The 12,674-nt window shown below is 47.3% G+C and overlaps 1 protein-coding gene across 3 annotated transcripts in view; it reads right to left on the bottom strand.

Annotated features, from left to right (window-relative positions):
- The window catches only part of LOC143035231 (uncharacterized), a 77,596-nt gene that overhangs the window by 32,396 nt on the left and 32,526 nt on the right, over positions 1-12,674 (bottom strand). The gene's annotated exons all lie outside the window — the stretch shown is intronic.

Genomic DNA, 12,674 nt, shown 5'->3' with positions numbered 1-12,674 from the left:
AGAACGGTACAGTGATATCCATTATTTTTCAACACTCTCAGATAAAATGCACAAAATCGAAATCAACATCCTCTTATTTTTACTGCTCATACTTACTTCAGTAAAAATAATTACCTATTTCTAGTTTAATCTTATAATTAAATTAACAAAGCCTTATCACACACCAGTAAGTAAAAATTATAACATTAATAGTCATGTTTTTAATTTTGAATACACTTATGCAGCAATTTATGTCGTATTTGTTTAAATTGTCACAATTTTTGAAATTGTGACACCCGGCTCGCTGTCTCCCCTTCCCATTTTCTCACGTCCGATTTCTCACCGCTTCGGCCCTTCATTCCCTATACTCGGGGGAATTACCAGAGTCCTTAAGACTTCTAGTAGCTACATCCTGTCCTTTCTCCTTCTCTTTATCCTCTTCAACTGTTGTGCCATTTTGGCAATCAATTAAAGTGCCTTAACGAAGTGAGAGACTTCTAATTATTTAGAGAACCCCCCCCCTTTAGATTCAAGTGTTCTCACACGACTTAGGCCAACGGATTTTCATCGGCCAAAGTAACAAAGCGGCCTTGTCCAGAGCTCACGCTTCGTGCGAACACCTCCCCCACCCCTGCGCGCTGCCACATATTTGTTTTAACCTAGGCAATTAGAATAATTAGGATCGTAGCTAACCCGCTCGTGAATAGTGTCTACCTCAAGGAACAATTGGAACTGTGTCATCTCCCGCATGAACATTATTCGTAGTACCCTTCAACACTAGTGGCGGGAACGTAGAAGTATTGGCAACGTTGGAGGCTAACTGGCGGGCATTCCCGACCTCACATGCCGCGGGACAGAGGTCAGTCTATCCATTAGGGTCAAGCAGGGAGGTTCGGGCCGCTCACATCCTTGAGAGCCCAATCGCGCCCTATCCTCCCTCATGTGGCTATTAAGGATTTTCTTCCTTAAGTGAGCGCTTACGCACTGTAGACATTCGACGAGTGATTCCGGGACAAACCCCCTTCCGAAACTTATCAGGTGGAGCGCTGTGTGTGACATCCCGACCATCGTGGGGATTTGGATAGTGTCTTGAGGCCTCCAGCTTCCAGTGAACAAATCATTCGTGTATCAAGGGGTCACGTACGTACCTGTACCCCTTTCCTCGGGACACTGACCTGAAAGGAACTGGATAGCGAATACAAGAAACCCCCTACGTGATCAAACCCGCACCCCCGCCACGAGGCTAATCACAAAGGATGACCCGGGTTCCCGCCGTGATCAACAACACCGATATCCTTCAATAGCAAAAGCATCCTGCCAGAACGAGGGACCAGCACCCCTTGGAAGTCATCCCCTCACCCAGCAGAGACCCTCTAAGGATACTAGCAAGTAACAAAGAGTATTTACGAGATAGGACCCCTAGATAGGCGCGCAGGGAGATAGAATAGATAGGATGTATGTGTGAAAGCCAACTGTTAAAACCCTTATTTAATGTCAAGTAGCATATTTCTAGTGTTTAATTATTCAATTCATTAAAACTCACAATAGGAGTTCTGGGTTTCATTAGCCTAGGACGGTTCACTTAATGAGTTGTCCCATCGTACCCGTCCCCCGGCTTTGATCTACTCTCACGCTTGCCTTGGAGGGAAGGCGAGTGGTCCCGAGATGTGATACAAATCTCCTGGACTTCGGTTCCCCAACTGCAGCTATCTTCCCCCTCCCTTCATCAATCACTTAAGGTACGTGTTACCCACACCACCTCATCCACCACCTTCTTCCACTGTCCAGGAATTTGTGTCATAAATATCGGTTTCCAAATAAGTTAAGTCACCCCTTTGCCTCGTGAAATCGGAGACAATTGAAAATTCTAGCGCTAATAGGAATCAACGAGCCTGACTGCGAAAGGTCCTGTTGTCATTGTGAGGGCGAACAAGGAACTATGTTCTCCAGGCCCTTAAAAGTAATACCAGTTTGGGTGCTACTAGATCTGCTGGGGTTTGAATCAAACATCGGAAAGAATTAATGGATTTAAAAGAGTTAGCGAATACATTAATCCATCAAAAGTGTACAATAGAATGTTGTAGAAGGGGGAACATCTGATACGAGGTGCTCAGCACTTCGAACCTCCGTATCGTAACGACAGTAACAATGTCCGGGTGCGTATGGACGAACTGTTCCGGCCCAATCGGATGCGGTTTGTCTTGAGAACAGCAAAGACGAGAAGACTTGACGTCGAGTAGCCTGCGACTGGAGTAATTAGGACTTGGGGTTGGCGTGGCAGTGGTTAGTCTTCGCAGGACGTCTTCTGATCAAGTTCTAATTGACGATTTTTTTTTTTTATCTTTAAGGCTATCGATCTATAATGAGGTCATTAAGCCTGGTGTGAACCTGCGATCCTTTTTAATCTACCATTATAATTTCCACAATAGTCCTGTAGTGCGCAAATAAAATACTACTTTGTCAATAAGTAAACGTTCATCGGTCAAAAGATTTGTAGTGCTTAGCTGAATTTTTTTAAGTTTACAGTGTTGTAGAAGCGCTTGGCGCTGTGTGTTGTATCTTGAGCAGCGTACGAGTATGTGCCTTATGGATATTATAGTGTTGCATTGGGGAGGAAATACGCCGTTTATGTATGGGTTTAGGTGGGTGAGGCGGGTCGAGTTCATCCTCAGTCTTGCTATAGCATTTCCTCCCGTCTGTTGTTTCTGTATGATGTCGACCAGTCTGTTATGTGTTCCTTTTGTTTGTGCGAGATGTGAAGGTTGTCCCACTGGAGTTGCCAGTGGGCGTGTAATTGTTTTCTTAGTATAGAGTTGAAGGTTCCTATGTCCAGGGGTATGTCTGTAATAGAGTCTTTTTCTAAGGCAGATTTGGCTAAGGTGTCCGCTTTCTCATTCCCGAAGATCCCAATGTGGCTGGGAACCCAAGAGAGAGTAATGGACTTGTTAGTTATCGACAATGTGCTAATGATTTTGCCCAAGAGAAAGTTCTCCATATGGTTACCTGTCTTAATTGATTGGAGTGCGCTTAACGAGTCTGTGAATATGACGAAGTTACTATGTGTGTCAGATTGAGCATTTTCTATGGCTTGGTATATACCGAAGAGTTCGGCGATATATATGCTCGTATGGTCCGGCAATCTGAACATCATCCGGGTTTTGGTGCTGTATAACCCTGTCCCAGTTTTGGGGCCGCACTTGGAGCCATCAGTGTACAGTGCCCTGTGGTCATTGTACTTGTTGATGGTCTCCAGGGTCTTCTGTCTAAGTTGTTCTGTGGAAGACGATTTTTTCTTGAGGTCTTGGTTGATGTTGACCTTGAGGGCGATGTTTTTCCACGGTGGTAAGTAGGTGGTTTCCATCTGTTCTATTGACCACAGTGGCACTGAATACTGCTCGCACAAGGATCGGATCCTGATGGAAAGGGGATTTAGGCTGGAGTTGGTGAGGTGCTCGTGCTGGTTCATCGTTTCCTTGCAGGGATGTCGAGGGTTAAGGAGCACTTTGGCGACGTATCGGAGTGCAAGGAGTTCGCGCCTGTAGTGGAGGGGGGGGGGGTACATTTGCTTCAACTTCCAGCCTCTCGATTCTTGTGCAGCTTAATGCTCCAAGTGCTATTCTTAGGCCTTTGTTTTGGATGATGTTCAGGGGTTGTAACGTGGTTGGTGTTGCCGAACCATAAATCTGACACCCATAGTCTAATTTAGATCTAATTAGGGACTTATAAATCATTAGCAGGGATTTTCTATCTGCTCCCCAATTTGTGCCCGTTAGTTTACGTAGTAAATTAATTCTCTTGTTACACGCATCAACTAGATATTTTACATGGGCCTTCCAGTTTAGCCTGGAGTCCAGTTTCAGGCCAAGGAAAAAGGTTGAGTTTTGTACTGGAATGGGATTACCATGTAATTGCAGATTTATTTCTGCCTAGGCTCTGCGTGAAAATAGAATTACTGTTGACTTTAATTCCGAAAACTTAAATCCCCATTTGTCAGACCAGTCCTGGAGCGAGTCCAGGGCCAGTTGTACGCGAGAGCCGGAAAACTTGGCGTTCGGTGAGGAATGCCCGATTCCGACGTCGTCAGCGTATAATGAGTATTTAAGGTTCCGAGGTGGAGCGGGTAGAGTTTATGAGTAACATAAATAATGTGGGACTTAACACACTTCCCTGTGGTACGCCATTTTCTTGTGTGCGTACTGTTGAATAATAATTTTGATTTTTAACGGAAAAAGTTCGTTCTTTTAAGAAATTTTGAATGAAAATAGGGAGATTCCCTCTAAAGCCAAGTGCATAGAGTTTTTCGAGGATACCACGTCGCCATGCCATGTCGTAGGCTCTTTCTAAATCTAAAAAGCAAGCAACAAGGTAGTCTTTCATCTCGAAAGAGGAGAAGATATCTTGTTCTGAGTTGATTAAATGGTCAAGACTACTTCTATTTTTCCTGAAACCACATTGGGCAGGAACTATTAAATGTTGAGACTCTAGAATGAATTTTTATCTGTTATTTGCCATACGTTCTAATACTTTGCATAAGCAGTTGGTAAGCTCTATAGGGTGATAAGAGGAAGGACTCTTTGGGTCCTTCCCTTTTTGAGAATAGGTATGACGTGGGCATGTCTCCATGTTTTTGGGAATTCTTGATTAATCCAAATTGCGTTGTATATTTCTAATAATTTTCTTCAGTGAAATTGAATTCAAATGTTGCAGCATATCATACTTAATCCCATCTGGACCAGCAGAGGTTCCTGTACACAAGCTTAAGGCTTGTTCAAGCTCGTGTAGTTGGAAGGGGGTGTTATAGTCGTGGTATGTCTGTGTATGGAAGATCAGTGGTTCTGCTTCCAGTCTTTGTTTGTGTTGTAAGAAGGTTGGAGAATAGTTATTCGTGTTGCTTGTTTGCGTAAATGTGTATGCTATTGTGTTTGCGATGTCCATGGGAGCATCTACAAACGTGTTTCCAATGTTCAGGGTCTTGATGTTTGGGGTATATTTGCCTTCGATTTTTCGGACAGTTGACCAGATTTGTGTTAGAGGAGTGTTTATGTTTATTGTTGAGACGTAATCACGGCAAGACTTTCGTTTGGCCTGTTTGATGGTTTTACGGGCCTCTGCTTCCGTCTTTTTAAAGGTAAAAATATTTGGTGGAATCGGGTTATTTTTAAAAGTTCGGTAAGCCCTATTCCGCTTGCAAAGTGCTTTTCTGCAGTCTGATGTCCACCAAGGAACTCTATGCTTATGAAATACCGAGGTTTTTGGTATATTCTTATGAGCTGAATTCAAAATAGAGTTGGATAAATTTGATATTTTGTCATCCATATTATCCCCTGTGATGTTGACATTGATGGTTGTGCGATACATTTCCCAGTTGGCTTTTGTGATGTTAAATTTGGGACAGGGAGGGGGTGGGTAGTCTCCGTAGGCTGGAATAGCCGTAGTGTGGTCACCCCCTATTTTTAGGATTACTGGGAAATGATCGCTAAGCATGGTGTCGTCATGCGTGGTCCATTGGATAATGTCAGACAACGCAGGAGATGATATGGATCAATCAATGCATGAAAAGGATCCCCTAGTATTGTCTACACGAGTGGGACTGCCAGTGTTTAGGAGGACCAGGTTGTTGGTATTGAGCACCTCTTCCATCTGCTCCCCTCGAGGAGATGTGTTGTTGCTACCCCACGTGTGATGGTGGGAGTTGAAGTCTCCCACTATGAGTTTGTGGTGGGGTAGTTGTCTGATCAATTCGTTAACCTCCACTAGTGGGAATTGAGGGTCGGGAGGTAGGTAGATGGAGCAGATGGTGACGAGTTTGTTTTGCAGTTTGGTTTTCACTGCGACTGCCTCCAAGTTAGTGGATAGTGGTAATTCCACTTGGGGAAGGCAGTCGCTGACTACAATTGCGACCCCCCTCCCTCCAGGCGTTAACCTGTCCTTCCTATATATGGTAAAGTTTTTGAGTGTGAACTCTACACTGGGCTTGAGGAGTGTTTCCTGTAGACATATTACTGAGGGGTTGTTTAAGGAGTTGAAATTACAAGGTCATTTAATTTAATTCTAACACCTCGGCAATTCCACTGGAATATATATATATATATATATATATATATATATATATATATATATATATATATATATATATATATATATATATATATATACATATATATATATATATATATATACATATATATATATATATATATATATATATATATATATATTTTCTGCTTCGGTTTCTTCCTTTCTTGGCCTTAGTGGGAGAGGTGTGTTTAGCCCTGGATTTTCGTTCTGGGGTAGAAATGGGACTTAAAAGTCGCTTATTAGAAACGGAGGTCTCCATGTGGACATCCTCTTCCATACGTGTAAGTACACGCTTGGGAAGCTCTGGGATGGCCGGGGAGGGAAGGTGCGAGTGAGTTTGCTTAGTTGGGCGTTGATCTTTGTCCTTGTTGGAGTGTTTGTTCTCTGTGTTTCAATGGTTCTGTAAGTTTTCTTTACTGCCGAAGCATAGGAAGTTGCTCCGGAGGTACTAGTTGGGGTAACTAGTCTTTCCATCACACGCTTCCTTGCTTCGTAAAAGGATATGCCACAAGTTACTTTTTCCGTACAAATTTGTTTTTCTATTTTGAAAGTGGGACAGTCTCGGGAGGTGGATGCATGGTTGTTATTGGAGGGACAGTTAACGCATTGAAACACATTAGCAGAGCAAGCATCCGTAGGATGTTCGCCTGCACACTTACCGCATATGACTGATTGTTTGCTGCAGAATTTGGCAAGGTGACCATATTTGAAACATTTGTTGCAGCGTAAAGGGTTAGGGACATATGGTCGTGTTGGGACATGAATGTATCCAATTTTGACGTGGTCAGGGAGGGTTGTTGAATTGAATGTCAGAATTATGAGGGACGTGTTCACTCGCATGTTCCTTTCTCGGTCCAGTCGCGTTATAAATTTAATATCTAATATTTCATCTCATCGAGGATTTCACATTCCTCCATGGTCATCAAACCTCTGCAGTGGATTACTCCTCTGCAGGAGTTGAGTGACCTAGGGAGGGATGCAACAACATCGAAGGAATGAAAATTCCTGGCCTTGAGAAGGTCGCGTGTAGCTTTCCCAGAGTTGGTGGTAATTTGGAGGTCTCCGCTTCTAAGTTTTTTAACTTGGTTAATATCATCGGTAAATTGAGATAAACATGTTTTAAGCATAATTGGGTTGAGGTCAGCTAATCGGGTCTAGTCAGAAAGGAGAAACACGTGTCTAGCCTTGTCCGGGTCGATATTGGGGTCGTCAGGGGAGGTCTTCCTAGTTGGCAGGGATGGAGTTGAGGACTCCATCCTGCGCGTCGTGGTGGGGGAACGAGCCCCCTGTTACACAAAAATAAAATGTGCTCAGCAGAGCCAAAGAAAATAATATAAAGGGGTCACACAGTTTCCTTTGGCGACTGGTGACAGCCGCGTGGTAGGGCACACTGTGTGTCCAGTGGTTGCGGCATCTACACTACTCTGAACTAAGATAGAATTTTTCTAGATTTCGCCGGGCCGGACGACGAAGAAGTCTCACGAGCCAACAAGGTCTCGTGCGGATCCCGGAGAGCTACGAAAATATGAAAATGACGAATAGGAAAAAGTGCTGGGAAATGCCCAGAAGTGGGTGGCAGTGTAACTGCCAAGGCAAAGCTATCCAACGTAAAGTTGGATTACGAATACGAGTCAACTCTAGAGAGTAGCTCTAGCGAGATTGACTGTGCTCGTGCAAGTATCGTCTGTCTGCTGCCAAGGGCTGCCGACGTCTGATGAATCGACGTTGTTCTGTTCTGTTAGATTCGGGAGTGAAGCTCCCACGGGCTTTTAGTGTGAGCCCGTTTGGAGGGTGATTTGACTTATGAGTGTTTGTGGGCCCAACCACACACACTCATACATTCACAACATGTGCATACTCATGTAAAATGCGTATGCACATCCCGGCGAATGCACCCTTCATAATGTGTCAGTGTTGGTGTTTCAAGTGATGATGTTACAAGTGAATACTTTAGTGAATGGTGCTAAGTGAGACATACATACATATATATATATATATAAATTTACAGGGGGGGGGGCTGACACTCCACCAGCCGACGCAGTTCATAATCGCTTAAGTGGTGGCATAGGCGACGCACAAGACCCTCAGATGTTGTCGGAGGCCCTCTCCTCAGAAAAGCAGTTGCGGGCTAATGCTGGAGGTAATGCTTGAAGGTGGCTTCAGGGTGGCTATAGTGGTGGCATCTTCTTTCTGCAGGTGTTGAATCTCTCTTGATTTCCCAGAAACAACGGTCCTCCAGACGCAGACGGAGGAGCAGAGTTTCCACTTTTCCAGGTGTGGAGCGAGGAAGTACAAGGGGCTCGTAGTCTGTGACTGCCCTGTACCAACTCGCCCTCTCTGACACCTCTGCCTCCAGTCTGTGCTGAAGGAACCGTTGTACCTGATTAAGAGCCCTGGTGCGTAGGCGCAACTGATTTCTGCTGAGAGGGACGACAACATCGACTTCGGGTCTTTGGCACGCCGCTTCAGCTGCGGCGTCGGCTAGCTTGTTGCCTGTGACGCCCACGTGGCTTGGCACCCAGTTGAGCGTAACACTCCTGCCTTGCTGATGTAGCTTTAGCAGGAGTGTTAGGATGGAGGTCAGTAGGCGTACATTGTCGCTGGGCTGTGTCGATTCCAAGCTGCCTAGCAGAGATTGTGAATCCGTGTGGATCACCACAGGACCAGCTCGAGATATTAGAGCATGCTCTAATGCTCCTTGGACCGCTACGGCCTCAGCTTGGAGAGAGGACGCATGATCAGTTACTTTCCTGTCGAAGGTCAAACCATCCGTCACGAAGGCAGCCCCCGCGCTACGAGGCCTGTTGGGGTCTACGAAGCCATCCGTGTAATAGACCGCCATTCCAGGTTCCGACAGTGCGCGGATGCCTTGTAGGGCCTGCGCTCGTACTCTTTCCTGATCACATAACTTCTTCTTACTGGGAAGCTTTGCGACAACGAAGGTTGCAGGTATCGACAGCCATGGTGGTGGGGGCTTGAACTCTGGGTGTGGAGAGTCCCTACCCTTCTCAAGAAGAGTGCTGGTGAGCCTGAAGGAGTCCAGGAGCCCAGCCGCCTGTGATAGCCAAGTACCGGAGTGGATAAGAGTACCCACTCGTCCCAGAGCTGTCACAAGGCTCTGACTCAGCTCAGTTATCCTGGGGCTCTAGACTATCTTGGAAAGAAAGTCGACCTCCAGCCTTCTGACCCGTGATCTTAATGAAGGCAATGAAGCCTCCATCTGGAGGTTAACGATCTTAGTCCAAGGTTGAGCTCCCAGTATCCTTGCTGCGGCATTTTGGCAAGACTACAGGTCTTTAAGCTTGACAGTTGTCAAATTTATAAGAGCTGGGGCAGCGTAGTCCACCAAGCTGCGGACTGCTTGCACATAAAATGTGCGAAGGACCTGATGCGTGGTACCAAGTGCCTTCCCCGTCATTGCTCTCATAACTGTGGTTCTAGCCTTCAGTCTCTCCTTGAGATAGGCTAGTTCCTTCTGAAATGTGAGCCTTTCATCAATCCAGACCCCCAGGTACTGAAACTGGTGAACCCGGTCCAGCCTAAGGTCCTGGATTGTGAAGTGCTCCCCCTCTTTCCAGAGTCTCAATGCCATGGCCTTCGATTTTGTTGGGGAGATCTTTAACCCTAACCTGCAACATTCTGTCGCTACAGCGCTTAAACAGCGTTGAACCCTGTTGAAGCGTTGCAGTTTCCCAGTAATTATGAGAGCAATGTCATCTGCATAGCATCATGTCCTCAACACTATGACGCCTCACTCCTTGTAGGTCCTGCAGTGTGTCTTGAACACACTGCGGGAGTGAGGTGCTGCTGGAGCGAGAGACAAACTCCTGCACCGGCCGCTGCGCCTCAGCATCAGGGGCGTGATGAGTGCGTCGTGGTTGAGTCCTGCCAGTAGCTTTACGGAGCTTGGACCATAGCTCTGCTAGGGAGGTGTGAGCGTTAAAGCCCTCACACCATTCAAGAAATTTAGCTCTTCTGGCATTTGCAGCTATGACGTGAGCATCATGAGCTGCAGGGCGCAAGTTGGCCAAATTGGTCTGAGTTCGGCGCCGTCGGAAGACACGCCGGAGCTTGTTCACCCGATGGTTGGCCTCTCTCACCTCGGGGATATAATACCAGCTGTTCTTATGTTCTCTTGGGGACTGGCGAGTCTTTGTGATGGCTCTGTTGGCAGCCACCTCAATGGCTGCAGAAAAGTCAGCTTCTAACGTTTCCACGTCCTGTGGTGGAACGTAGGACGCTGTCCATTCTTCAACAGACCTCTCAAACACTGGCCAGTTTGACAAAGCTGTCTTCCACCTGGGAACAGGTAATACAGCTGGTACGGGTGGTGCATCCCGTATGTGCAGAGACACCGAAGTGATCGCTAGTGACAATAGGATGCACCTCCCAGGTTACTCTAGGGAGGAGAGTGGCCGTCGTCAAGGTCAGATCAAGTCGTCCACCTTGTACGTGCGTCGGATTTCCATCATTCAACAAGGCAATGTCAGGGCATTCATCTAATACGTAATTTAAGTGGCGCCCAGCGACATTGGGCCCATGGGGCGACATCAAAATTTCATGATGGGCGTTGAAGTCCCCTCCTATGATGAGGAGCCTGTGCCCAGCAAGAGCACACACTTCTCCAAGATCCAGTTCCACTCCCTGGCCCCTGTATATGTTGCAGATGGTGTACGTTTCATGGGCTCGATGGAGTCGAACCGCGAGAACTTCTACACCATCCCCACATGATACAGGGTCCGTGATCTCACTGCAGGGGATGGATGATTTGACTAAGATCATGCACCCCCTAGCAGTGAGTGAGCGAGGGAGGGAGAAGATGCGATATCCCGGAAATCGCACCTCGTCGCTCACCAATGTCTCCTGAAGAAGCATGATATCGTAATCATGCTTTTGTGCAAGCGCAAGGAGATACGAGCTTTTGCTGCGGAACCCGTTTATGTTCCACTGTAGCAACCTTAAGTGATTGTTGAACAGGGCGATCGTCTTCCCTGTCAGTTTCCATTTCGGTCTCATCTTGTCCTCCCCGGTCAGAAGACAAGATGGGTTGCGTCTTTGTTACAGTGGGGACATTTTCCTCTTCATTAGAAGAGGAGTCGTCAAACCTAAGTGCACATTGATGTTGGGGCATGGCAAAAAGCACTTTCTTCGTCTTTGTCGTTGTTGGTGTTGCTTTCCCAATAGTGAAAGTGGGCGTGGCGGGCTTGGGGAAGTGGAAGGGGAGGAGGAGGCAGAGGAAGAGTCAGGGGAGGAGGCGGAGGATGAGGAGGTAGAGGGGGAGGGAGTCCTCTCCTTTCGCCTAGGGTTCCTCTTCTCTTTAAGGAGCTTGAACACGTTCTTGACGGCCCTATCCACCATGACTAGCATCTTCTCCGGATCGCTCTCCCCGAGGGTAGTAGCGACTGCAGAGACGACACCAGTCACAATCAAGTCGATGTCATCCTCCCTGAGGGGGGATGACATCAGACGGATACTGAGGTGGAGGGGGCTGCCGTTCCAGTGCTCGTGGGATTGGTACCGAGGTCGCGGGTTTGGCTTTAGGTTTGGAGGCGGGCGTGGTTTTGGAAGTGGGTGCGGATTTGGAATTGGGTGCGGGTTTGGAAGTGGGTGCGGGTTTGGAAGTGGGTGCGGGTTTGGAGGTTGACGTGGGTTTGGGTGCGCTAACTTTCTTGGGAGCTGGTTGTGTCTGTGTGGGGGCTGGGTTAAGTGACGGAAATTGCACCTGGTTGTTCAAATCAGGAGCGCTATGTGTAGGTGGTTGTGGTACTGTGGTGGGAGAGTGCTTCCTGCTGCCCCATACAAATGTTCATGGAAGGGCAGGTATGAAGTCCTGTCGCTTCTCAGTCCTCTCCTTTGAGGCAATGGCTTGAACTTTACGCACTGTGTATGAGGTGTTCCAGACGTGGTGCTTCTTTCCACAATTGGGACACTTTGCAAGTCTCAGTGCCAGCCTTTAACTTGTTGAGACAAGTCTCGGTGGCATGAGGCATGCTGCAAATGCCGCACTTGGGGTGCTTAGAGTGCACCTCGCCTGGTGGTGACCATAGCGCTGACACCTGAAGCAACGAAGGGGATCTGGGATGTACGATCGTACATCATACCTGCCATACCAACCCAGGTCGATCTTACTGAAGGGTTCGCCTTTAATAGTTGTAAGTACCTGGCGTGTCGGCGTTTTGTCCCAGCGGCGCATCCTCGTGGCCGCGATTACCTGACTGTGGTCTTCGATGGCCTCAGTCATGTAGGTGGTCGGGTAATCGTGCACCACGAGTCGATGCTACCAGTCTTCCGGGTTGAGACGCTCCAAGTTCACCGGCTTACCACCGAACGACTTGATCCCGTCCAGCTCCTCGACGAGTTCGTAAATGCTTGGTAACAGTAGCACGTTACCATCGCTGAGGGGCCGGATGGATAGAAGCTTGCCGCGGAGAGGGCCCTTTTCGAGAGCTCTCACCACCTCAAAAGCGATGTCGTACCCCGCCGAGGGTACGACCTTGAAGGTGGGGAGCTTGCCACCCTTTGCACTAGCTGGGGCCAACATTACAGCAGCTTCATTATCCGATGGAGCCGCCGAATCTGGAGCGCAACGACGCTTCTTCGACACGCCAGTCGAAGTG

This window comes from Oratosquilla oratoria, chromosome 18, assembly GCF_046742065.1.
Source record: "Oratosquilla oratoria isolate Oo_2021 chromosome 18, ASM4674206v1, whole genome shotgun sequence".
NCBI lineage: Eukaryota > Metazoa > Arthropoda > Malacostraca > Stomatopoda > Squillidae > Oratosquilla > Oratosquilla oratoria.
Note: the sequence above shows the minus strand (reverse complement) of the source record. Positions and strands in the feature narration are given on the sequence as shown.